General features: G+C 39.1%; 1 long non-coding RNA gene across 4 annotated transcripts in view; it reads left to right on the top strand.

The window, feature by feature from the left end:
• The window catches only part of LOC110356325 (uncharacterized), a 40,217-nt gene that overhangs the window by 4,421 nt on the left and 20,051 nt on the right, over nt 1-15,745 (top strand). For all 4 annotated transcript variants that reach the window (XR_010472572.1, XR_010472574.1, XR_010472575.1 and 1 more), the window contains exons 2-3: nt 2,228-2,363; nt 5,921-6,087. This is a non-coding gene — a long non-coding RNA (uncharacterized LOC110356325). The remainder of the gene's footprint in view (nt 1-2,227; nt 2,364-5,920; nt 6,088-15,745) is intronic.

Consider the following 15,745-nt stretch of genomic DNA (forward strand, 5'->3'; position numbering starts at 1 on the left):
CCATATGACTCCAGGCTTTTTAGAAAGGAATGTATGTACGATTTGCTCAGTTATCAGCTAGAGAACAAAATGTACAGTACTGGCTTCTCCAAGGTTCAGCTGCACATCAGAAACAGGATGAGGATTCCTAACTGCAGCTCACTGATCTATATACTGTAAGCCAACGTCACACCGTTTTTTCTCAATGAGAAATCTAATGTGGCTCAATAAATACACCTTGGAAATTTGAAATAAGCCTAGAATTCAAACATAGTAGTAACAGGGGGAATGGTTGTGTGTGTGCTTGCACACATGCACCACAGGCTTCTGGTACACAAAATTTAAGGAACTGCAGAATCAGAAAGTGCTGGGAAAAAATGTTTACCATGACAATATTATAACATTGTTCCAAGAAGGCTACAGAGGGAAAGAAGGCGACATAAGCCCACAGCGTTATGCTAAACTTTGTTAGCCTGCCAACATAAAAAAATACCCACAACAGGCTGTATAGAAGATAGGGAACACTGTAAATCTAGTGTTTATCTTATGATTTTAAAAGTGAAGACTGGAATTTGATTTCCAGCTTTGCATGGTTATGTTCGTCAAGTTGATGCTTATTATGTGTTATGAGTGTTCACTGTTTTTTGACAGCCCACTTATCAGGGGGCTGTGACCAGCCTCCTCTGTCAAAGGTTTTGATGGGTTGAGACTTTATATTGAAACCTTCAAATAAGTTTATACATATTATTATTTTTTGAAAAAAATATCTATTTTTCCTCCCCTTTTATCTGTCAATTTTTTTAAATACTTTTGAGATCCTCACCTTAAAGTGAAAACCTGAAAAACCGACTGTATGTCTGCATTTGTATTATCAAGTATAGGTGAAAAGTTGTCTCTATTATATATATGTGTGTGTGTGTGGTTTGGGTTTTTTTTGTACGGGTATATAGCTTGTATTGTTGAAGTACAGCTAATGTTAGCTCAGCTAAGATATGGGCCATAGCATCCTAAGCCCTAATGGCTGTACATTTGTATTAGTTGCAACCGTTTCAGCTTTTAGGAAACCCCTTCTCAGTCCATAGACATTAACTGTGTAAGAGAAGCTGCAGGGACCTCTTTGTGTTTCAACAAAACATCCCATACAGTTTCTAAAAAAAGTCTTGATATCCCTCATACCAAATACAAATAACATCGATAACAGTAATAGGAAAAATGTGGACTAAAACACTGTTTCTTCAGCTGTTCGAAAATTTCATATGTTTCCATCTGAAAACTTGTGTTGTACAGCAGTTGTATTTCCTGAAATTATATTGACAGAAGCACTGGAAAAACAGAGATTCACCTTGCTAATGACCTCTGGTTTTGGCAAGATAATAAGTAGGAGGAAAAGAGAAGATCTGTTCTTACCATAAACAGGAAAAGAAGCTTTATAACAGCAGCATTTGCTAGCACCTCTAAAATTAACTCTGGGTCAAGCTTTCCATGATAAATGCCTTTTTTTAGAGGTAATACAGAGCAGCTCAGCCTATAAACACATTACAAAATATATTTCAAACAAGTCAGGCTGGAAACTATGTTTTAAAATAGTACAAATGGAAACAAAAACATAAATTTATACTGAGTATCCATTTTCTATTATAAATTGCCTGGCCTACAGTATTTCCATCTTTTCCTGTGATTGAAACATAAGGTAGGTTAGGGCACAGACTGTAGACTGTAAATCACAGCAGAGGGTAGGTTAGAAGGCACCTCTGGAGGTCATGCAGTTCAGCCCTTTAAAGATCTGTCTGGTTGCTTCCAACTGTCCATTCCAGTTCTGGATCCCTCAAGAATGTAGATTCCATAGGGTTTTGGTCAAGACATTCCAGTGCTTAACCTCTTCAGCAGGTATTTTTCCCTATTCTACTTCTAACAACCCCCATTTGTAATCATTGCCAGACAATTCCAGCGTGAAGGAAAAATTCTTTTATAACACCTTCCATAGTATTTTATGCAAACACATTTTACTAAACATCACAGCATGCCAAGAATGATGCAAGCAGTAACCCCTCAGGCCACATGAACCAAAGTAAAATCTCTGGTAACCTTCTGATCAAAACGTTTATCACTTTTGATCATAAAATTATTTGTGTTAGACGATATAAAAATATTGTCAGGTAGTTAAAGCTGAGAAAAGAGCTCTAGTAGACAATTTTGACATTTAATAATTGATACGCTTTCTTATTAAAATTATTTGTTTGGATTCTAGATTTTCCTGAAGTGGGTGAACATCAAACACCGGGAGAAAATGTTAACGCATGGGAAAAAAGAAACAGAAAGCACAGCTGTGTGCTCTCTGTGTATATTTTGTATAACACCTCAAGTGCAGATAACAGATAGTACAGGTAAGGAAAAGTGAGGTTCCTGCTACCCTCCGTCCCCAAACCTTTCCTCTCCTAATGGTCATTCCTACGAACAAGCTACAATTTAATGCTTCCTTTGCTATGAGGAGACAAACACCCCCTCACCCCCAAAGCCACAACTATTTGTGTCTGCTCTTTAAATCAGCTCAGTGAAATGATCCAAGTTAAAAAACCCTTTTAAACTGGATTAAACCCTTTTAAACTGATTAAATTCTTAGGAAAAACCCTAGGAGTTGGGTGTAAGAAGAACATTATATTCATGTTGTGTTCTCTTTATGTGAGAGTGATTGATGAAAATGGGTAAATTGAGGCAAGAATGAAGCTCCTTTCTTTAATAAATGGAGACTACCTTTTGTGTTATTCAAGCTGAGTAAATAGAAAGAAGATTCACATTTGCAGAGAACAAGCAACATTAGCAGAACTGATGCCTGTTTCCATATTTCCTTTCTAAATTAACAGTTTCATCAGTCTTTAATGTAAGTGCATGAGTGACTGAATCAACCTCCTTCCCCCCATTGCTTTAGTCCAGTATATGGCAAAAGACGTGTTGACCTCTTCTGTCCACCTGACCCTCCCAAGTAGTGATCAGGTGCTTTTGTGCTGATAGAAACACTGCCACAAATGTACGCCCAGGAGGGTTTAGGATGCTATAGCCCACCTCTTGTGCTGAGCTACCACTATCTCTGCACTTTGAAGTGTGAGGGAGTTAGCCAAGTATTAGAGACTTGTGACACAGTGCTTATATTGATATAGAAACAGAAAGCATATGATTTTAGAACAAAATGAGGCAATGATTTATAATTAAGTACAAGCATGGAAAGGAAATCAAAGATTAAAATCTCGGAACAGAGCAGACACAGCAGAATCCAAGACAACTAAAAGATGTATTGGTAGCCTGTGCGAGAATTGTCTATTTTCCTAATGATGATTAAAACATTTCCCTGTATTTCTTTCATGTACCACTGAAATTAGTAAATGTAGGAAATTATTTATCCCTGTTATTCAAGAAGCAATACTCAACAAGCTCATATGCATTGTATTTAACTAGCCTAGTAGAAGGTGGTTAACACATTGCAGCAGCAGAGATATTTATTATGTTTTATCATAGCTCAAGTGAAATGTAAGGAACTTCTCGAAGGTCTACCAGACTATGGTAGTGTAAATTGAAGACTTTTCTAGTCTTATAATGTCTAGTACTAAAAAATATTTATAGTCTTTTTAGTAAAAAGAAAAAGTAAGATTCTTTATGTTGGTGTGGCACATCAAAGGCCTGTCCTTAGGAGTTTCCAATGGGAATTTTTGTGGTCTGCTCACTGCTTCTGGTCAGCGAGTGATTTCAAAATGCTGTGGAATCTAACACAGGGACAAGAGCTGTCCCTGCCAGCGGTGGCGCTGCTATCACTGCAGCTGGTGCTGCAGCTGCTGGTGTCTCTGAACCCCTAACATTGAAAAGGAAGTTAACTAATATTAATACCTTCCAAAGCCATGCACTTCTCTGCTAACATTGCATATGAAACTACACTATTCCAAGTGAAAAGAAGGGAAGTTAGGCTTTTAAATTTTTTCCCTCTGCTCTAGGTAATGGGAATGGGGAGAGGTAAAATTGACAAATGATTCTGAAGGATATTTTTGAGTTTTAAAGGAAAAAGTAAACATATGACACATCACTACATCCTGATGTACAGGATGTACATTTTAAGACCCTGTCCAGGGGTGCTGGGCCATTCCAATATTACACAGAATACCTACCCCCCATAAGGGAAGTTGGTTAACATGACTTTTAATCCAGAATATAAAATGCACTAGAGAATCTCTCAGGAGCAAAGGAGGTAGAGAAATGTGGTTTTAAACACTGACAGCAGCCAAGGTCAAATGAAAGTGTAGGTGCATAACAATGGCCAGACCTGTGGAAGGGTGAGTTTGTGTTATATTCCACGTAGTCACATATTGGACGTTATACAAACTGTTTACCACAAGGGTAAATTCTGTGTTGATTCATCACCAAAAACAAGTTTGCAAACAAAGAACTAGTAAAACCTGTCAGACTTGGAGTTTTGGCAAAAATTATATTTTGATTATAAACTAAGCGTAACTTCTAAATATTTATTTTCTCCAAACTTGAAGAAGTTAAAAAATAAATATTTTATGCTATTTTTGGAACTAGGCATATCTTGGCCATGGTGTTGTCTTGTATTGGTGGGTGGTAAGCTCTGCATATACATATTCTAGGAGAAAACTTTGAGGTTTCACAGTAAAACCCATGAATACTGGGTGTGTGGTAAATGTCATCTATCTTTGGAAGATGTTGCTGTTTACCACAACTAACCACTTACACTGGTTTCTGTCCACTTTTGGGGGATTAACCAACTAGATTCCAGTTAGATGTTAATGTCTATTAAATTTTCAGGTGATATACTAGGGCATCACTGGATTCTAGATCCTCTGGATTTCTGTTCATGTAAACTGCTTCAGCTGCAAAACCTACATCTCAATGTAGAACTTTCAAATCCGATCCAAATCATTCTAGACAGAGACAGCTATCATAATTCACATCAAAATTAATTTTTGAAGCCCAATTATAACATCATAAAGACTGAACTATGTGCTGTGCAGAACTTCAGTGTTCACAGACAAAGGCATTTCTATGCCTTTTTCTGCCTATTTGTAACCGTAGAGCTGAACAAGTATAAGCCATCCAAGTAACTGCAACTCCTGGTGTTGATTTTCTTTAGTGCATAAGTACGTAAAAACATAAAGATAAGAAAATACGTATCAAACACCTTGCTACCTCCACTACGGAAACACGTGTTTATAACTGTTAGCATATGTACACAAATCTAAAATAGAAACCCGAAAAAACAGATAGTCATTATTATTGCCTAAGCTGAACACTGAAAAGCAACTTTGTTGTTGTTGATATCTGACTTTGTAATTAGAAGAAAGATAAAAGGACTAAAAATCACTGTTAGTTACTGAATTAATGGATAGGTTGTATGACATTAAAAAAAATCTCTATTGAATTGGTGCATATGTTTGCAGTTTGTTCTGTGAAAAGAACAGTGTGACATTTTGCAATAGCTGGCATATAAGGTAGCGGGTATGTTTTATATCTGTATTGATCCTGTGTGGTGTCTTGTAAAAGAAACCTGTAAATTATTCATGTCTATACCAAATTAGATTCTAGAAAAAAAACCCTTTACTAAAATCCATTTTAGGGGGAGCAGAATTGTAAAGTCAGCTGGCTTAGCTATAGTGATTTCTAACAATCATTTGGTTGCTAATAATATGTCAATCACCATGTAAAAACCACCCTCACACACTGAATATAAAAGGAGTAGTGCAAAGTAAGTTTAGACAACAGGCCTCAGAAGGCAACTTAATAGGATATCGCTTTGCCCCAGAAGTGCTAGCCTGCTTATATTGTTTCGGGTCAGGAAACAAAACTACGTGGATATTAAATGATCAGGCCTAGAGGCTTGAGACTAACGCTCTTCAACACACTGAATAGTGTCTTACCACATATATATTCCTCTGAATAGGAGCTGCACTATAAAGCAACTTTGTGAAATGATCCAGGTTTGCAGTTTTCGAGAGGAACGGAATCAGGCCTTCCATGAGCACCCTGAAACCGTACTGGCCAAAGTCACAAGTCTTCTGGGACTCCTCAGTTTACCAGTTCAGAAATAAACAAAAACGTAAAGAACAGGTACAGTTTTAAATGTCTTTTTCATTTCCTGAGTGTTTTCAAGTCTGTTGTGTAAGGCATTGAGCAGCCAACAGGTACAGCTCTGCTGTCTTCTGAGGCTGAGGTCATCCTGAGCGGCATGGAAAACAGCTAAATAGTGGAACTGTTGTAGAGCAAGTACTCTGTGCCAGCAAGTTGTCCAAATATTTACTTACCTTTACAGGCAGATTTTACAGCTGACACTGAACTGTTTGCTGCCATGGCTGCACTGCTCGCAGTAGCTGAGCTAGTTCATTTGAATCTAGTTCAAGTTTCTCTTTAAAACGCTGCAGACATAATTCTACAGCTCTACGACGTATATTAGTTCAGTTACCAATATGCTAATTTTTCTATTCACTTTCTATAGCACATAAGACATGGGAGGATTAGGCTGAGTTATATCAATGAGAAAAAAATCTTACATATAAAGCGAAATTATTCTGTGACAACTCTAAAGGGATTACATGCTAGAGCATGTAAAACCAGCTGGATTGGAAGGTGTTTCTCAAGGTGTCTTAACATCGTTAACTTGTCAGAAAACACTCAAGGCATCCCAGCATTTTAAGTTGTGCTACGGAGAGTCCTTTGGATTTTCGAGTCTGCAAGTAAAACCTGCATTGTTCTTTCTTTTTGTTTTTTTCACTTGTTATGTATTGTTCCAGATCTAGCAAGGCCTTTCCAACTGCTCTAACATATTACAAATCATGTTACTGTAACTAAAGCTGTACTGTTGAATAGGTAAATGGTTTACTTGCTGGAAAATGGAGTTCAGCTTAGACTGATGTATTTACTCACCCCCCATTTTGTGAAGCGTGTCCAGAAAGAAACACCTGTAAAAAAGGAGACCGATAAAATTTATGTTAATAATTACAATACAAAGCCCGCTGTTTTTCAGTTGCTCCATAAACTCTGTGTAACTTGGCTTTAGATAGATCACATTTGTAAAAATAAAAATAGATCAGCCTTATTCAAATAGTTATGGTTTATCATGTGACTTAAAAGCCCTATTGCAACCTTCCCTGGATTGTCTGACTCCACATGTTCTTCACTACAAATCCCTAAATATTTACACATTAAATATTTATTATTTATTATTAAATATTTATATACATATACACACATTCATGCAGCTAACTCTTGAAGGATTGAAGCTGTGCTCCAAAATTGTTAATCTTTACATGAAAGACATGCAGTCAAGTTGCAGACTATGAAATTCATCTTGTCTGGTTCGGCTTCCTAAAACTTTGGTATTTACTGTAAGTCCTTTGGGGTTTTTTTAGCCATCCTAAAAAGACACAAATTAACACACCCCATTCAAAAGCAGTTTGGATAAATCATTTATCTTCTCTTTCTTATAACTATAGAACAAGAGCAGGCAACTAGCTTAGTTCTGATACACAGCCAGATGAAGTTAAATGAGGTGGATCTTACTCTATCAGACAGATCTGGGCTCTCTGAGGAGCATGTTAAAGGTAGTTTATTTTCTATGTCCTGAAAGACGCAACGAGGTACAGCTGCTAATTAAAATAATCCGACACTGAAATTCATGAACAGTAGCAAACGATCTCTCATTTCACATTTAGTCTCATTTTTTTCCTCGCAGTCTGTAGCACCTACTAAATTTTTTGTGTTGGTAGGACTCTCTTCTGACCTAGATTGCCTTCAGTGCTGTTTTTCGAAGAGCCAACACAAAGCATTTCTCTTGGCTGTTCTTAAACTGGTGCAGCCTGCACATACACACCACGTCATGTTTTGGTTGCATGGATGATCGAGTCAAGAAGCTTTTAGGCAGGATCAGTATTTGGAGGAGTGTTACATGAACTAAGAAATCTCAAATCTTCTTTGGGTTTCTAATAAAGAACATTGAAAGACATAAGGGCATTATTGTTCCTGAAGCCGTTCTTTCTGCATCATGGAGGATCTTCTTCCTTTTGTTTTCATTGCTACAGTTATAAAAGTTCAAATATTCCTCAATAATTTTAGGCAGTGAGCTGGTATGCAGTATTAGTAGCATGCCATCATTCCATTAAGCCAGTGTTGAACCTAATATATAAATGGTGTAGGGAAAGCAAAACTATTGGAAAATTCTACTTTGTTCCTTGGAAACTGAGAGCTGAGAACTGTGGCTATGATAAATCCCATTGCACATTCACAAGTACCCACATTTATGCTCTTGAGTAATCTCAGTAAACGACTTGAGTAATTGCAGTTGTCTGAGTGGTTTTAACTGCTTTAGCATTAGTCTGTTCTTGACTCTATGATTCTCTGGGCCAGCAGCTGTAACGTGATGGTCACAGTCTCCCACTGTTTATCATCTGTCTCGTGAATTCCAAACACGCGTGTTTGGGGCAGATGTTTCTTTCCAGCGGTTGCACTGCACACAGCTGTAACCCAGAAATCTGCAACATCTGAGAAGAAATAGTGTGGTGGGAGCAATATCTCTCTGAGCTAGAATGACCTTCCACATGCACGAGATTGTATGGAATAGACCCATGAGCTGTTATAATATAAAAAGGCTTTTTCATTTGAGCAGACTTTCTCACCTCACTCAGTCCATGACAATATATTTCCTCAAAATATTTCATTAATAGTATAAGTAAGTGAGAATCAGATCTAAATGCCTCTTCATGTTCTCAGTTAAGAAGAAGACTTGATGAACTCTCAGTCTGTTCCTACAACTGTCAATATTTGCGTTTCTGTGATTAAAACGAAATACATTCCTAGGCTGGCAGTATGTTGACAAGGTTAACATACTCTTTTCTGTGACTGATTCTTTCCAATTTTTCCTCCTTCAGAGAAGAAAAGTTCAGATTTATCTCAACAAGCCAGTATGCAATAAAGGACTCTTGTCCTTAATTATGGTATTAAACTGCACAACAACCTTGTTTAAAAATGGAGTCACAGGGTCACCAGCGTGTCTTTTTTATGTGTGTTTTATTTCATTGAGTAGTACAGATCACAGAATATATGGTGTTGGTTTTGAAATATAATTGAATGAGTTATTTATTTGGGTGTTTGGGCCTGGTGGCCCACGGGTTTTACAAATTTACGAAATATCTGGGAGAGCAGCTGCAACAGGTTCAACTGCAGAATGGGAAAAACACGCTCATGAGAAATAAGATCCCCAAACTTTTATTTGTCCTTCTAGTTGCACATCAGGCTATTTTGCAGATTTTGATCACAAGGGTTCATTTTCCTGTGTTTGTTGCACCTACCCTGCATGTCTCTCAACAAGGTCAAGATTTATCTCTCGCTGTTACATGTTATAACCAACCACCAATTCCCCCCTGGAAGCCTTGCACTTCCCTGTTCAAAATGATGTTGCCAAAGAACACAAAAACCTCTGCCTTTGCACAATTTTGCCCTGGCTTGCTGAATTTCAACCTTGTCTGCTCTCTGGCTCTTGATTCAGAGCACAGAGGTGGAGATGCTCAAGATGGATCCTAGTCAAGTCTGAGAGGCCTTGGTGAAGCAAGATCATGTCCAGAATCACCAGTTGGGAAGGATAGAGAAGGCTTATGCAGGTCTGAGAAAGTAGTGTGACAGTGTATGTGATGAGGGAAGCTATAGAAATTTTAAATTATAAGGAGAGCAAGCATGAGTTTGAAATGCCATTAGATGTGTGACTGGGTTTAGTTGTTGAACATTATATAACCCTTTCTCTCCATGAGGTTGCAGGGGTACCCGGTTCGTGTATCAGTTACTGGTTTTATGGCACACTGGGCACACTTACTTGTGCTTTTGTGCTTCAGAGCTCACCAAACTGGAAGCCATGATGGGAGGTTTGCTCCTTGGCAAGTCTGGTCTAGAAAAGAGCTGTTTGGCTCTTGTCGTGAGGGATGCAGGCAAAACCCATAAAATGAAATGTTCAGTATTCTGCGTGTGGAATCATACCCATCTTCACGACATCTAGGATTATTCCCCTGACTTTTCAGGGCCCTTTAGCCTAAATGCTCCGTGAAGTCTGTGAGAAACTAACAACCACTGGTTTGGTTTTTGGTGTGGTTTTGTTTGTTTGCTTGCTTGTTTTCTGAAGCAAGAAGAGCATGTACATTTTTGCATCCCTTTGTGTGGCTCCTGGGACCTTTTCTGCTTTTAACGTTCTCTGGCAATGCCTTTGTGCTTAGTCTGTCTTTGGTGGCAGCCACTGCACCGAGGGACCATGCGGGCAGAATTAATAACAAGGTGGTGCTGAGAGGTTTTCCTTGACACAAATTGTAGACTGGGAAGAGAGGGTGTATTTTCTTAGCACAGAAAGGGTCCTCATAGCTTTTGCCGTAGGAAACTGATCCAGTGTTCCTACTCTCTGTTCTGGGATGAGATAGAAGAGCTTTTTGATATTCTTTGGTTTCTGCTGTATATACTGCCACAACAGTTGGCATTGGCAAAACCAGAGCCATTCTCATCTATTAAAACCATCACTATTATTTCTGAATGCTGATTACTCAGGCAGACTGTGAGGCAGAGCTGTGTGAGTTTCAAAAGCAGGGCAACAAATCACTAAAAAACGAAGTTAAATTAAATAAAATTTAAAATCAAAGAAGAGATTGCAGTAAAACACACACTCCCTTCCACTGTCCCAGCCAGCTCTGATGACAAAAATGTCAGAAACCCATTCACTGGAAAAAAACCCTCTGTCCTCTAAAGCCAGGCAATAAGTAGATGTGGAAGAATGTGCCAGTGAAGACACTACATCCGTATTTCAAGTGTTTTCATGACTGAAGATGAAAGGTCCTTTCCTGGCTCTGAGAGGTATCTGGGTGGGCCCCAGAGTCTGAGTCCATTCCAGAGGCTGGTTTGGGGGTTGATTGGTTGTAGAGCTCGAGTGGTGTTGTTGCAGTTAATTATTAGAGCAGGTAGGAATTCTGGAACTGTTTGGTTTGGTGGGAGTGGATGTGTGTTTAGACAATGTTCTAGATATATTTGGAGGTTCTAGAGTGTGCTCTAGTTTACACAAAAGGTTCTAGATCACGTTCTAGCACACTTGAAAGCTCCACATTGGGTTCTAGATCAGCGAAGAGTATATAAAGTCTGTTCTAGATTGGGGGGGTGTTTCTAGATTGTGTTCTTGCTCAGTTGAAGATGCCAAATTGTGTTATAGATTATGTGTCAACTCTAGATTGTATCCTAGCTCACTCGATGGTTCACTTTAAGTCATTTGACAGTGTGTGTCCAGTTCACTTGGTGGTTATAGAGTGTGTTCTAAGTAGCTTTGCCAGTTCCAGATTGGGTTCTAGCTCACTTAAAAGGTTTTAGCCCATGTTCTAGCTCGGCTGAAAGTTCTAGAGGGTGATCTTGGTCAAGTTCTGGATTGGGTTCCAGATCAGGTTCCCGCTCAGGTGACTGTTCTAGAGTGGGCTCCAGAGTCGACATACGGTTCTGGAGAGGGATTGTGTTCTGAGCAGAGGAGGTCCTAGAATCTAGTTCAGGGGGTACTGTTTTGTTATCTCATGAGGATTTGTGGTACTTCCTGATGACAGAAGTCTCCCTAGGGGAGGTTGTTTCTGATTTTTGTTTTTATGTTTTGTTTTGTTTTCATGTGTGCTTCTTTTTTCATTTGGCCCACAGGATGGAGTTCCTAGCATCCCGTGAAATGCAGGTCTCACAAGTTCTAGCACACTGACTCAGGCTGCCCCTGTGGCCATTATTTTCTCTGGAGACAAAATTAGAAAATGCACACATGGCAAGCTCCTAGTTGCCCCTGTCCTTCACAGCATTGATTGTCATGCTCCTGCTCCCAGGATTCTTGCTGGCCTGTCCAAGAGTCTTGTCCAACAGTTGTCCAGTTGACTTTGGTACCCACTCTTGCACCCACAAGCACTTCAGCTGGGGGAGGTGTGTCCATGCCGCTCAGAAAGGCCTCCACAATTCTCAAGTACATTCGAGTACTTGCACTTGCACTTGCCAACAGTGTTCTATCCCAAAGCTGAACAAGAAACAGCTGAAATCTCACTGGCAAGACTGCTGCATCACTTGCTTGCTCACTCCTCATGCACACGGAGGTCACAATAGCCATTGCTGCCTCTGGCGGAGCCCTTCTGCAACCTTGCCTCAAGTCCCAGGCTTGGAAAGGCATCAGGATGAGATAACTCCTTATTGCTGGACTCCATTGATAAGTGTGTGATTGCCAGAGGTAGTTGAAGCACTGGAAGCACTTTACTGGGCTGACACTGCTGCTTTTGTACTTGTAGTTTAGCTCCAGCTCCTGGCCCCCAGCCAGCAGCTAAAACCATATGCTGCTCCATAATCCTTGTGAATCCCTTCCAGCTCAGGCCATTCTATGATGCTATGGTATTAGAAATAACTCATTTTCTTTGAATGTCTTTCAGCATATAGAAAACAAAGCAATGAAGCATAGATAATATGGTCAGCAAGTGTCTTCTCTAGATATTCAAAAGGACAGGGCTTTAGCTCATATACATCAGCATAGCATCATTGCCTTTATATTAATGAAGCATCTGCCACAATATATTAATGGTTCTGGTTTTTTTGTTTGTTTGTTTGTTTTTAATGGACACACATATATATTCTAACAAAGAAATCCCCAAAAGAGATGTCTTAAACCAATGGACAAAACCAACCCACCTCATAGTGGGAAGAAATATCAGAATGGTATTCAAGGGCTCTAGAAACAACTTGGGGAACTCAGCCTGGGATTTGTTTGCAAGAAAAATGGTGGTTCAGGGGCATGGTTTATTTTATCTCTGCCAAGACACACCTGCCCATTCTTGCACTTCTACCTTCTATGTACACATGCCTTTGTATACTAAACAAAATCCAGTAGTAGTGTTAAAAAATCACTCCTTAATATGAGAGGACCATGGGAGTGCTTAAATTAGATTAACCATCACCGAGTAAGCATGTGTCTAATCCTTTATTTGGGTTCTTCTGTTGATCAGAATTATTTATTTTTTCAGTATTCTCTCAAAATACATTATTGGACCTGAGAGCATTCCCTTCCACAGACTCCCAAACTTGCACATTTGGAAGCAATAATGTCTGGGAATAAACTCTTTTATTATTTCTTTGGGTATTGAAGCTTGCCTCAAAGATCCACATCATTCTCTCCTGTTTATTAACAACTTAACTATTGGCTGTACCTTGGCTTTCCTGTCCTTCAGTCCCCTGGAAATCCATCTGCTCTTAATGAGGTGTCAGAAATGATTGATAATGCCTCTGCAATTATCTCTGTCTGCTCTTTAAGAAAATTCAGGTGGGACTATCTGTCCTTGCTCATATATAAGCATTTAGTTTGTCACCATCATTTTATTGGTTCTTTTTCACCAGCCCAAACAACTGCTTCCTTATTTGTTTTCTCACTTGCTCACCAACTATATTGAAAGTACAGCTTCAAATACAAAGCAACAAATTCTGTACTTGCACATACCTTGCTTGTGAAGCTTCACTAAGATCAATGTTAAGCACAAGATACAAATCAGAGCACACATTAGCCTTAGAGAAATGTACTCCGTATGCTTCGATCTATTGCTTCTCATTAATATATTTGGATCCCAAATTAGCTTTGAATCCTGTGCTTTCATCTGATGTGCCAGTCTGCAGGCCAATTTTCTGTACTAGCAGCCAGATTCTACCCATTGATGGGCTGCACAAACCAGATGGTAGTCAGATTTACAACCCAGGACCTTAATTTGATCTGGATGCAATGCTCCAGAGCACTGAATTTGCAATGAAAAGATAAAAATATTTGGGTTTGAGGTAGGTAGGGAAATTCTATCCATTTATTCAGATTATGGTGCCTAGGAAAATATCATTACAAATTAAGTCAGAGGCATGAGTGGGGCTGATAAAGCCCAGTTGCACTGAAAATTAAGTTTATCAGAACATTTATTGTGGATTTTATCTTTGTAGGAAAGCAGTAGACATTCAAACAAGCACAAATTCATTTACTTTCCTTCCTCCATATTGTATCTAAGAACCTTATGACTGCATCATTTTTTCACTGAATTTTTAGGAGTGTAAATTATGGTTTATCTCAAATAGCTGAAAAACTAAGGCATTGAAGCCTAAAATCAAAAAGTACACAATGAGTTCTTAGGAACTTGTTAGGATTATTTCCACCGATTTTGGTGCACAGAAGCATCCATCCAACCTACGTGTTTATGTGTAAACATACCAAGTCATATTTAGTGGGCTCTTCATCCTGCTATTAGAGAGGAGGCTTCACCAATTATGTGTGTATCATGTATTCCCCAAGAAGGCTTGCCTCACCCAGTTTTAGACATTTAAGGCATAAACATCTATAATAAACAACTCACTGTAGTCTCCCTCCAGATATTGGAATGAGATAGGCACGGCCTGTCACTTTGACATCATCTTTAGAAGAGAAGAACTTGTGCCCTAAAGCATCTGTTTCCCTCACACTTGGGAGTCTTCCTCCTCTGCATTCATTTGGATGTGATGCAAAATCTGGGCTGGTCATATAGAGACAGGATTTTTCTTGGTTGTTTCAGAAGTCTGGTTAGGGTGAGAAGACAAGAAGCTGATGGTCACCCTGTTTATTGTCTTACTTGTGGAATAGGAGTGCTTCTACTGGTAAGAGATGGAAATAACAGCTCTTAGCACCCTTGCTGTCATTCTGAAAGAGGATCAGTGTTACAGGATGTCCCGCTGTTTTCTTATGGCTCATCCCCAATGAAATGTGCACTAGAGTGTATTACATAGATACTTCCCTCCGCCCTTTTTAAGATCTCTTTTTTGCAGTTCAGATGGCGCACTGTGCAGAGTGACTACAGTTTTGCTGGCATCATTATTTTCTTCATTAAATTTCCCCATATCATGCAGTAATTTGGTTTCCTGATTTGGAGTCCTGAAGCTTTTCAAGGTTATTTTGAGCCATCAGTTATGCCAACATCCATACCCAAATATGTCTTGTCCTGCCACCGGCACAGATCATTATGCACCCTGCACTTTGGCCCCAGGCAAGTCTCCAGTCTCCTATCCTAATCTGTTGCCCCTGGCCCATATGAATCCTGCATCTACTCCAGCCACCCATCAGTAAGCAGAGAAGGATCTAACATTGACACCAATATGAATTTTGCACATACTTTTTTTTTGCCCCCAGAACTGAAGAAAGCATATTAAACTACCCTTGTTGGTTGGAAGGATGCCACAATGAAAACAGTATGCTGCTGTGCATAAGCAGGAGGACTTGCCTAAAGTGATCAGCTTCCAGCTTGGTAATTTATGTGATGACAGTGATGAGCTTTCTAACAATTATCCATGCCGGAAACATAAACACACATACAATAGACACCGAAAAGGAGTGTTTAGATTATTTTTCAAAGCACCTAGTGATCTTGACTTGTATAAAAGACACGTTTTGTTGACATGAAGCCAGGCCTGGGAACATGCTATTTCATGACAGACATTTAAAATACCACTTATATGCACAAGTTGAGTGTTTCTTTGTTGTTGCTTCGGGATTTTTTTTTAAGCACAGAAATAATCAAATGTCCTTTAAAACTTTTAAAACACTTTGCTTCATTCTTAACCCCTTTAGTGCTTTCTTTATCCACTTCAGCTTTTGCTCTTGAAGCAGACATCTTGGCAAGCAGGAGATCTTTCTTCGTGTTTCTTGAAGAGATTTAGATAAATCTAAGACTAAGTGTGAAGAGCCAGT

Source organism: Columba livia, chromosome 4 (genome assembly GCF_036013475.1).
Source record: "Columba livia isolate bColLiv1 breed racing homer chromosome 4, bColLiv1.pat.W.v2, whole genome shotgun sequence".
In the NCBI taxonomy this organism is placed as follows: Eukaryota; Metazoa; Chordata; class Aves; order Columbiformes; family Columbidae; genus Columba; species Columba livia.